Below are 11,685 nucleotides of genomic sequence, written 5' to 3' on the forward strand. Positions count from 1 at the left end.
ATGGATGGGTAAGGGAATGGATGGGTGGATTGATAGAAAGGGGGAGAGAGAGACAGAAGTAAACAGAGATAGACAGAAGCAAAGGTGGGAGAGAGGGACAGAGACAGGAAATGAGGCAGGAACAGACCAGGGCACTCATCTAAGAATCTCTGACCCTTGGGCAATAGCCTCAGCTCCTGGGTGGCCTCCACTGCGGCTCTTTTCACCTTGTCTCCCAGGGCAAAGGTGTTACAAAGGCCTGGGCTGGACTGTCCTCATTGGTCGCCTCCCTGAGCACCAGTGTCCGAGCCCAGGACCCCTTACCACCTCCCCCGTACCCAGGAATTGCCTTGGCAATGGCCCACTAGGAGGAGTTTTTCTTGTGATTTCCCCTTGTCTTTGGAATTTTCTAGAGATCACTTTCCAAACAGACCTACTCTTCCTCATTCATCTCCAAGATGATGCCAACTTGATCACATCAGCCAAGGCCAGGCCTCTCTGAAGTTCTTCCCCTTCCCTATCCACTGCCACCATCCCAGAGTGAGGCTTATCAGAAGGTGCTCACTCCCGGTGTGGGTCAGAGTGACAGCCTGGCATTGGGGACAGGTCCATGGGATCTGACCCTGACCCTCTTATTTACCAGCAGGGTAATTTTAGTGGGACATGCGAGTCCTCACCTATTAATAAGGGATGTAATAACCAGTGTTGTTGGGTCCCTTTGGGACACTGTGTTATCTGTCCTGGGCTCTGTTTTCCAGGGATCCAATAACCTGGGATTCTTTAGATTCCTCTTCTCAAAGCTACTCTTTTTTCTTTGGTCACCGGCCTTAAAGGGTACAGGGAAAGGGTGGAGGAGAGAAGTTCTCTCAAAAGCCACTGATTACTGACAAGGATGGGGTGCAGGAGAGAGGGGAGCCCACATGACTGCCAAATTTGCTTCTGTCTTACTGTATCTCACTGTTTGCTGAACCCAGGGGAGACAAGGCTCGAGCAGAGAAGCTGGAAGAAGATGCAAGGAGCCATCAGAACTGCACACAGGCTTATTTACAACAGCAGGGCAGACATCCTTCACTCTCGTGGTTGACCCAGCAGACACGCAGCCATAAGGCAGCTGCAGGGGCTTCTCAGGTGGTGCTTATGTAGGGCATTGTGCGTGCACAGCTACAAATGATCTTAGCTGTTCCCTAAACGTGTATTTACAAAACGTGGGGCAAGAGAGTCTGACCACCGCCATCTTGGCTAATCTGCTCTTTCCCTACAGCTTCTCAAAGGGTTAGTGCCATTTTTCAAGAGTATCCAGAAGGATGATCAAGCTCTGAGGATGCAGAAGGAACGTCCATGTGACCTTGGTGCAAAGCATCTGCCCCTTCTCAGACCCCTCCCTCAGGTCTGCTTCTGGTTCCCTAGACTCCAAATCCAACCCCACCCTACCCCTAGCCACTCATTCTAGGAGCGCCTAGCTGACAATCCTCACTCAGCCTTCCATATGCTCCTGCTCTATCTGGCTTCACAGAAGCCAATGAGGCTTCAAGCATCCTGACTTTCAGGGGTGGGGGACAGCTGGAGGAATGGGATGCAGACACGGCTTAGGGGACCCAGGCATCTCAGCCACAGCTGCCTCTGTGTCCCTCCACACAGGAAGCCAGCTTCAGGATCTGCATTTTAATACCTGAAAGCTCCAAGACAGACAGAACAGGAAGATAGAAGACATGGTTCTCAAATTATACAGGTACATCAGTATCGCCTGGACCAGCAGTCCGCAGCCCTTTGGGCACCAGGGATCGGTTTCGTGGAAGACGATCTTTTCATGGATGGGATGGTTTCAGGATGATTCAAGCACATGACAATGTACTGTGCCCTTTATTTCTATTATTGCATCAGCTCCACCTCAAATCATCAGCCATTAGATCCCAGAGGTTAGGGACCCCTGTCCTGGAGACCTCTAGCCTGGAGAATTTCATGGACAGAAAAGCCTCAAGGGCTCCATAAGGCAGCAAAGAGTAGGACACGACTGAAGCAACTTAGCCATGCACGACTTAGCACACACATGTACACGCAACCTGGAGGACTGTTTAAGCTCAGAACGCAGCCCCCACCCCCAGAGTTCCTGCCTCAGTAGGTCTGTGGGTAGAGCCCAAGAATTCGCATCTCTAACAAATTCCAGATGCCCTGTAGCTCCCAGCACTTAAAAGAGGGAAAGGATGGTTGCCCAGGGTGCAGAGTCCTGGCTCCAATTTCAGAGAGAAGGAACACCCCATCTTGTTCATTGCTCTCTCCCCAGCACCAGACGCAGAGTAAGTCTTCAATGAAGATTTGTTGGACTGACAACCCTAAATCAGAAAATAAAGGCCCCAAAGCCCAAGGCCAACCTCCTCTCTTCTGGGGTGGAGAAGGCAGTGCTGAGACAGACGGCCAGTTCCTCCCCCCGATTCGCACTGCCCAGCTCCCTTCCCTGGGGTGCAGCTTGAAGGATACACACCCCACCGCATCCCTTCCTCCAGCCTCTCCCCCTGAGCTGGGGGCTGCCTCATTGACATGCAGCCCACACAGCTGCAGGGCTCCCTTCTGGATCACTGAGAAATGGGTCCGATTTGAAAATGTCAGGATCTCGTTAGCAATTCCAATGGCCACCGCGGTAATTACGCCCTTTCATGTTCCAGCGTGTTCCATCGCATCAGAGCTGACACAAACACCTGGTTTTATAATATCACCGCCTGGAAATAAATGTCCAAAATGATATGAAAATGTACTAGGAAGAGATTAATAACTGTTCTTCCAGGAAGAAAGATAGCTCTTTTCAACCAGTATATTATATATTTTTTCCTCTTAAAAAAGCCTCTCTGATAGCGTCTCTCCTTGAGGGGAAGTGAATTATATTATCACTCACAGGCCAGTAATCAGTTCTGTCAGCTGCAGGGCTGAGCTGCTGAAGGCAGGAGGAGGGCAGGAGGCATCAGAGGGAGGCCGTTCCAAGGGGCAAGCCCTGGAAGCGACACCTCATCGCCCCCACCCCACTCCCAACCCAGAGTTTTTCTTCTCAGAGCAGACAGAATCTCCATCTGTTGATGGATGAGCATCTTGTTAACAAAGCAGGGAGGTCGGATAGGGGCAAAGTGGCATCTGCTTACCTGGAAAGACCCTGTGTGGCCACTTAGAAGAGCTACCCTGTCCATCCCAGCAAGGATTGTCTCTTTCAAGGCTCAGTCCAGGGGCAGGAGCTAAGAGAGGCTAGCCCAAGGATGGGCCCAAAGAGCATGTCCTGAGCCCCCTGCTTCCAGTTCTTGTGGTCCAGCTGAGCAGGCAGAAAAGACAGGCCCGTACTTCTGCTCTGTCTCCTTTCTCTTGTTTGAAAGGCTGTGAGCTCAGTGCTAAACCCTGTCCCTAGAACTTATAACCAAGAACACTCTACCCAGCAAGACTCTCATTCAGATTTGATGGAGAAATCAAAAGCTCTCTAGACAAGCAAAAGTTAAGAGAATTCAGCACCACCAAACCAGCTTTACAACAAATGCTAGAGGAATGACTCTAAGCAGGAACAACAGGACCTACAGAAAATAAACCCAAAACAATTAAGAAGATGGTAATAGAACCATACATATCAATCATTACCTTAAACAGAAATGGATTAAATGCACCAAAGGAAAGACATAGACTGGCTGGGTGGATGAAAACATGCGCATGGAGGCTCCTCCACTTAACGCATCACTCTGCTTGACCCCCCAAACTGTATGTAATTATTTTATATTGTTACATTAATAATGTTCCCATTATGGCTTGCAACTGTAATTATCTTTTGTTTTTTGTCTGGCTACTGACTGTGAAAAGTAATAAACAGCTTTTTCTATTATGATAAAAAAAAAAAGCATCCCTGTGTGGTGGAGCCCCTCAAGTCACCCCCCAGCACACCTCTGTCCTGCCCCTCCTCAGCTGCCAGCCTCAGCCAGGGACCCCCTACCCCTTCCATCCATCCAGTCAGCCCTTCCTTTGCCATCAATCTCCCTAGCCCCGCCCTCAGCGTGTGCTTTCCCCTCATCCAGGATGGCTTTGATGCTCTCTCTCCAAGTCTTGGCCTGAAGCTTTCAGTTGATACAGGTCCATCACCTGCCTTGAGTTGTTTTAGAGGCATGTTTACTTTTGGTCCCAAACAAAGAAGAGCAGAGAACAAGGCTTCCCTTCTTTCCTGCCCCTTTGGGTGCACAGCACGCTGCTGAGCCGAAATCCTGGCTACGAAGCTTGACAGCTCCCCCCAGCTGGGATACCTACTGCGTTATTGATGGACAGGGCGGATCTGCCTGCTCTGTTCGGCCAGGCAGGAAATGTTCAATGAATAAATGAATCCTTCTTTTTCAACAACAACAAAAAAGAAAAGACAGGTCTGCCACACACCCAGGAGGGGCTGGGTGTTTCATGCGCATTTCCTTGTTTAATTGTCTCAAAGTCTTAGGAGGTTTTGAGATAATTATCCCCATTTCATTGACGAGGAAACCGAGGCACAGTGATGATAAAAGCGTCTCCAGCCATGACCTTAGTCCTCTCATTTATACACTGATCTCTCACCTTCTCTACACTACCTTAGTCTACCCTCAGCAAACACTGTCCAAGTCATCCTGACTCCAGAACTTGCTGCCTCTGCTCCTGAACTGCATAGATGCCCCTGCTGTTTCCATTACCAAAGACCCAGTAGAGAGGAGGATAAGACTGACATTTGGTCAAGTCCTCGGAGCCCAATTAGGAGGGGGATACTGGGCAGCTTGGGCTCCCAGGTGACGCTAGTGGTAAAGAACCTGCCTGCTAATGCAGGAAATGTAAGAGACGTGGGTTTGATCCCGGGCTTTGGTCCCTGGGTCAGAAAGATCCCCTGGAGGAGAGCCCAACAACCCACTCCAGTACTCTTGCCTAGAGAATCCCATGGACAGAGGAGCTTGGCAGGCGGCCGTCCATAGTGTTGCAAAGAGTCAGATACGACTGAATGACAGCATTGCACACACGCTGGACAGCTTGAAATCCCAGTTGCAAAACTCCCCAGTGATGGAGGAGCAGAGTGGAGAGAACACAATGTTAAACGTCAATATTTTAGGGATCGTGCCAGTAGAAGCCTTGACTCTCTCTCTCTCAAGGCCGGGGAGACCCAAGGTGCGCAGGCAGACCTGGGTGACACCCTGTGCCCTGTCTTCAGGTTCTGTAACTCCAAGCAAGGCCTCCCAGCCTCTCCTCAGAAGAACCTGCCCCCCCCCCAGGCTTCAGAACAGGTGATGGGCACTGGAGGTCGGGGAGGTGTTGCCCAGCACCCAGGCCCTTGGCCACATTTTCCCTGCAGAAGTGGGACATGCAATGGAGAAGTGAGAAACAGCGCTGAACGGAGCATCCTTTCTAAAGCAAACCAGCAATCTTCAAAAGATGGGAATCGGCAAGATTAATGAGGCCGATTACTGCCAGCTGCTAAAAGGAACTTGAAGGCTTTCGATGTCAGTACGTTTATGATGACAGAGTAATTAGAACTAATTAAGAAAAAATGAAGCTGAGAACAGTGCGGTTGGCTCATACTGGCTGAGACTCAAGGTGCCTCAGAGTCTCTCCAGAGCCCTCAGAAATGCTCTCGAGGGAGCAGCCTATAGACAGTGCCCCCCTCCATTTGCCTTCTAGAAATACAGGATCAACCGAGCAGATACAGAGCTGTGGGTAAGGTCCCCTTGGGCTGGCTTGACCAAGGCAACAAGTTTGATAGGAGGCACTGAGGGGAAGGAGGCCCAGTTTAATCCAAAAAGAAGACCATCTTGTCTAGGTGAAAACCAATAACTGTTTTGAAGAATTTCTCTTTCCACCAGATGTATGGGAGACACACAAGTTTAGCTACAAAAGAGAGCCCTCCTGGGACTTCCCTGGGGAGCCGGTGGTTAAGAATTCACCTTGCAACGTAGGGGATGTGGGTTTGATCCAGGGTCTGGGAACTAAGGAGGAGGGAATGGCAACCAACTGCAGTATTCTTGTCTGGGAAATCCCAGGGACAGAGGAGCCTGGCAGGCTATAGTGGGGTTGCAAAGAGTTGGACACGACTGGGTGACTGAGCACTGGGAACTAAGATCCCACGTGCCGTGGGGCACATAGTCCCACACGCTGCAACCTCTGAGCCCACGCGCCACAACTAGAGAGCCTGTGCGTCACAAGGAAACATCCCACACGTCTCAACGAAGACCCCATGTGCTGCAACTAAGACCCGATGCAGCCAAATAAATTTTAAAAAAAAAAAGAGGATGGAGAAAAGAAAGAGAGTCTTAAGTCAGATTTTGTCCCACAAAGACTGACAGAGAAGCGTCATCATCCTGAGGACAACATAACCCCAGGCATAAAGAGATGCAGTGGCTGGATACCAATCGTGGTCACATGACAAGCTTTTCTGTTAGGTGGGCTGTCCAGAACCACCAACCCCCCTTCACTCCAGCTTCTATCTCCAACCGGAGACACAGATTTGCAAAGAGGCCAGCAGGACTGGGCTGAGCTGGTGGTCTGGTTCAGAAAAGAAGTAACTGCTTTCCCCCGAGATTCAAGATGCAGGAAAGCAGATGGACTGACCGCTCAGAGAGGCTCGTGAGCCTTGGTGTGTCTCCTCCTCTACCCCGATCTTCCCAGGGTTGTCTGGGAAAGCTCATCCCATGGCCTTATTCACAGGCTGACATAGGGAACACTGACCTAAGATTAGGGAAGGGAGTCCCCCGGGGGGCTAGAGGTTAAGATTCAGCCCTTTCACTGCAGAGACCTGGGTTTGATCCCCGGTGGAAGAATTATCCCACAGGCTTTGCAGTGTAGCCAAAACAGAGATAAATAAACAAATAAATTAGAAATGCTAAAACAGAAGAATACTTAGGGGAGCCATGCAGAGCTCCCAGATGCCCCACCCACCATCAGCTTTGTGATCCCCAAAACTTGCTACCAAGAAATGAACCCTTTACTCTAGCCAGAGAAACCTAGCCTAAAATGCAAAGCCTGGGAACTCCCCGGTGGCCCAGGGGTTAGAACTCCAAGCTTTCACTGCCAAAGGCCTGGCTTCAATCTCTAGTTGGGGAACCAAGATCCCACAAGCCATGGGGCGAGGCCAGAAAATAAAAATAAACTGTTTTTTAAAATAATGAATAAAATACAATGCAATTCCCCTCTGGCATGAGGCATGAGAACAAAAATTCTAACTCAAATGCAAATGGTTGCTACACCCCCATCCAGCCAACATGCAGTAAACCCAGCCCCTGGGGCCGGACACACAGCATTCTTCCCCACTACCATGGCAGGCCCTCAGAGGGGACCAGGGGCAGGGTAGAGTTCAACAGGGCTGAAAGTGGAGCAGATTTTCATCACAACCGAAATTAAAACAAAGAGTAAATTCCAAAGATCCACCCCACCAGATGGAAGTAATATGCGCCTCTCAACCACTTAGTTATGGTCTGCCTTTGTGCTCAGAGCTCTTTAGGCAAGAGCAGAGTGAAAAATAAACACAAGCTCATAAACACAAAAGGCAGATTCTTTTCCAACAGACTGAGGAAACCAAAGCACATGTGTTAATCCCACTGCTCACCCTTACCAGCTGCTTCCATGGGCAGGTCCCATGGCCTCCCTGGGCCAATCACTCATCTGTAAAGTGGCAGAGCACATGATCTGAGGTTCCATCCACCTCCACGAGTCCAAGGAGCTGCATCCATCTCTAATTCTCAAGGACTTTAGCTTAAGTGGAATCACGGGGTGGGGGGTGGGGGAACTCTGCAAGAACCAATAGATATATTTCTTGGCTAAAAAAGAACCATTTATTCTGGAAACTGAACTACATCCCTGATGTGGGCATTAAATCAGGCAGCATTCTGAAAGCGCATGTTCAAAGGCCACAAGAGACATGCGAGTCCAATTAAAATATTTAAGCTCATTTTCCTTCTTCAGAGAATCGCAAAATCTAACTACATACACATGTCTGGCATTTTCTGAAGCTCATGAGGGTTTTGTATGAGTTATTTGGGGTTTTGAATTGTATTGGATCAATACCAGGTGTGGGTGGCGAATGAAAAAATTTTTTGAAAAAAAAGCTGGTGTACTATTCTTTCCTTATGGTTTCTGGGCTTTCTTTTTATTTCTTAAGCCATTTTAAGTATGTAGGACTTGTTCTGTAGTTTCCTTCAGCCTATCGCTCTGTTACTTTAAGTGTTCTTGTTTTCATGATCAGAGTTAGAGAGCTTTATTGGGTATCAGGTCTGATGCTTTATCTACATGATACCAGGGTAGGAAACCAGGAATGCTACTGAATAATGAGTTGCTGGGCTATCCAGGAAAATTGTGATGAGGACCATGCATGAGAGGAACTACCTTAAAGTTTACAATCCTTCTATTTCAGAAGATTGTCCTGAGTAAGGAGACCAGAATAATGTATAAGTGAGTTAAAGACTGGATCTTCTGCCAAATAACGAGTTTATCAGCAGCAGGAATATATCTGTTAAGGGACAGTCTGGGCTGCTATAACAAAAGAAACCCCAAAACACAATGGCCTCAAAAACACTGAATCATATTTCTTACTTAATAATCCAGAGAAATCATCCCAGGACTAGGAGGGCAGCTCCACCATCCTCAACATAACCATCCCAATCTGGATCCAAAATGGCTGCTTCAGCTCCTGCCATTACATCTGCCTCCTAACAGCAGGGTGGGAGAAGAGCAAGACAAGTTCATGTTTTTTTAAAGATTATATGATAAAGACTGAATAAAAATTATATGATAAAGCCATCCACCAAAATCTGTGGTCCTTTCTTTGGTATGTTATGGCCATATTGAAAAAATTCTTGCCAATAGAATGAAAGCAGAAGTGGAGGATTAGGAGAGAGGACCTTATGGGCCACTTACAGAAACAACCTGCATTAAGTGTTTCCCATTATGTTGGTGGGACCAGACCACCTTATCTGCCTCCTGGGAAGTCTGTATGTAGGTCAAGAAACAACAGTTAGAACCAGACATGAAACAAGACTGGTTCCAAATTGGGAAAGGAGTACATCAAGGCTGTACATTGTCACCCTGCTTATTTAGCTTATATGCAGAGTACATCATGCAAAATGTCAGGCTGGCTGAACCACAAGCTGGAATCAAGATTTCCAGGATAAATATCAATAACCTCAGATATGCAGATGACACCACCCTTATGGCAGAAAGCAAAGAGGAACTGAAGAGCCTCTTGATGAAAGTGAAAGAGGAAAGTGAAAAAGTTGGCTTAAAACTCAGCATTCAAAAAATGAAGATCATGGCAACCAGTCCCATCACTTCATGGCAAATTGATGGGGAAGCAATGGAAACAGTGACAGACTTTATTTTCTTGGGCTCCAAAATCACTGCAGATGGTGACTGCAGCCAGGAAATTACAAGACTGCCTGCTCCTTGGAAGAAAAGCTCTGACCAACCTAGACAGCATATCAAAAAGCAGAGATATTACTTTGCCAACAAAGGTCCATCTAGTCGAAGCTATGGTTTTTCCAGTAGTCATGTATGGATGTGAGAGTTGGACTATAAAGAAAGCTGAGTGCTGAAGAGCTCTTGAAGTGTGGTGTTGGAGAAGACTCTTGAGAGTCCCTTGGACTGCAAGGAGATCCAACTAGTCAATCCTAAAGGAAATCAGTCCTCAATATTCATTGGAAGGACTGATGCTGAAGCTGAAGCTCCAATACTTTGGCCACCTGATGTGAAGAACTGACTCATTGAAAAAGATGCTGATGTTGGGAAAGATTGAGGGCAGGGGAGGCAGACATCCCCTTGGTTGGGTGGCATCACCGACTCAATGGCCATGAGTTTGAGTAAGCTCCGGGAGTTGTTGATGGACAGGGAAGCCTGGCATGCTGCAGTCCATGGAGTCACAAACAGTCGGACATGAATGAGCAGCTGAACTGAATGATGTTGGTGGGAACTCCGTCACATGGCCCCACCCACCTCCGAGGGAGGCTGGAAGATGTCGTCTACTTGTGTGCCCTGCCACCCCCTTTACCTCTGTCACTCAAATGTCCCCCTTGCAAAAAGAAAGAGGACCACTGCTTGGGGTGCACCTGCCATGAATCAGTAGCTGTGCTAGGTCATTTGTATCAATAGATATTAGCTTTGTTAATTCTGTGTGGTAAGAACAATTCTACCTTGTAAATGATGCTCACAGAGTTTAACAAATCTGTCCAAAGTCACAGAGCTAAGCAGAGTTGAATCATGGTGACACAGCCCTGCCATGTCTCAGGATGTCTCTGGGTTCTTCCTACTCACAGCACCTTTGTCTACACCACAGAAGGGGCTTTGACCCTCCACTGACTCACACACTGTCTGATGGGGGCTGTGGCCACTGCTGATAACATAAAAGTGTATGTGTTAGTCACTCAGTCATGTCCAGCTCTTTGCAACCCCATGGACTGTAGCCCACCAGGTTCCTCTGTCTATGTGGATTCTCCAGGCAAGAACACAGGAATGGGTTGCCATGCCCTCTTCCAGGGGATCTTCCCAACCCAGGGATCAAACCCAGATCTCCCACACTGCAGGCAGAGTCTTTACCATCTGAGCCAACAGGGAAGCCCATAAAAGTACTCCCTTTGAAAATATTTGCTCTCCATATGAAGTCAGGAAAGTGATCCAGGAAGGGCTCCTAGCTTTCTAAGTTACTGCCTGCAGGAGACCATGAACTTGGGCTTGTCATGACAAAGGTCTGGATGGGAAAGTGACAGAGGTGAGGTGTGTTTACAACACAGGATGAAGGGGATAGAGGTGGTGAGACCAGTCTCACCCACAGGTACTAAAACCATCCCTTCCTTATCTCAACCCAGGTCTACACACATGCAGACTCACCCCCACCTCTTCTGCAGAGCCCTGGGGCTGCCATGGAACATTCCAAGGAGAGTGTGCTGAATTTTGGGCTACATTGAGAGATGTGTAACTTACTGGAGAGATCTGACAGAATGTGGTCCACTGGAGAAGGGAATGGCAAATCACTTCAGTATTCTTGCCTTGAGAACCCCATGAACAGTATGAAAAGGCAAAATGATAGGACACTGAAAGAGAAACTCCCCAGGTCAGTAGGTGCCCAATATGCTACTGGAGATCAGTGGAGAAATTACTCCAGAAAGAATGAAGGGATGAAGCCAAAGCAAAAAGAATACCCAGCTGTGGATGTGACTGGTGATAGAAGCAAGGTCTGAACTGTAAAGAGCAATATTGCATAGGAACCCAGAATGTCAGGTCCATGAATCAAGGCAAATTGGAAGTGGTCAAACAAGAGATGGCAAGAGTGAATGTCGACATTCTAGGAATCAGCGAACTGAAATGGACTGGAATGGGTGAATTTAACTCAGATGACCATTATATCTACTACTGTGGGCAGGAATCCCTCAGAAGAAATGTAGTAGCCATCATGGTCAACAAAAGAGTCCAAAATGCAGTACTTGGATGCAATCAAAAACGACAGAATGATCTCTGTTCGTTTCCAAGACAAACCATTCAATATCACAGTAATCCAAGTCTATGCCGCAACCAGTAATGCTGAAGAAGCTGAAGTTGAATGGTTCTATGAAGACCTACAAGACCTTTTAGAACTAACACCCAAAAAAGATGTCCTTTTCATTATAGGGGACTGGAATGCAAAAGTAGGAAGTCAAGAAACACCTGGAGTAACAGGCAAATTTGGCCTTGGAATACGGAATGAAGCAGGGCAAAGACTAATAG

The 11,685-nt window shown here is 47.8% G+C and overlaps 1 long non-coding RNA gene across 1 annotated transcript; it reads left to right on the forward strand.

Annotated features, from left to right (window-relative positions):
- Positions 1 to 1,263: 1,263 nt before the first annotated feature.
- On the forward strand, positions 1,264 to 2,384 carry LOC129637793 (uncharacterized). The gene is made up of 3 exons (XR_008707573.1): positions 1,264 to 1,366; positions 1,618 to 1,708; positions 2,261 to 2,384. It is a non-coding gene; the product is annotated as an uncharacterized LOC129637793 (long non-coding RNA).
- Positions 2,385 to 11,685: the final 9,301 nt, after the last annotated feature.

This window comes from Bubalus kerabau, chromosome 23, assembly GCF_029407905.1.
Source record: "Bubalus kerabau isolate K-KA32 ecotype Philippines breed swamp buffalo chromosome 23, PCC_UOA_SB_1v2, whole genome shotgun sequence".
NCBI lineage: Eukaryota > Metazoa > Chordata > Mammalia > Artiodactyla > Bovidae > Bubalus > Bubalus kerabau.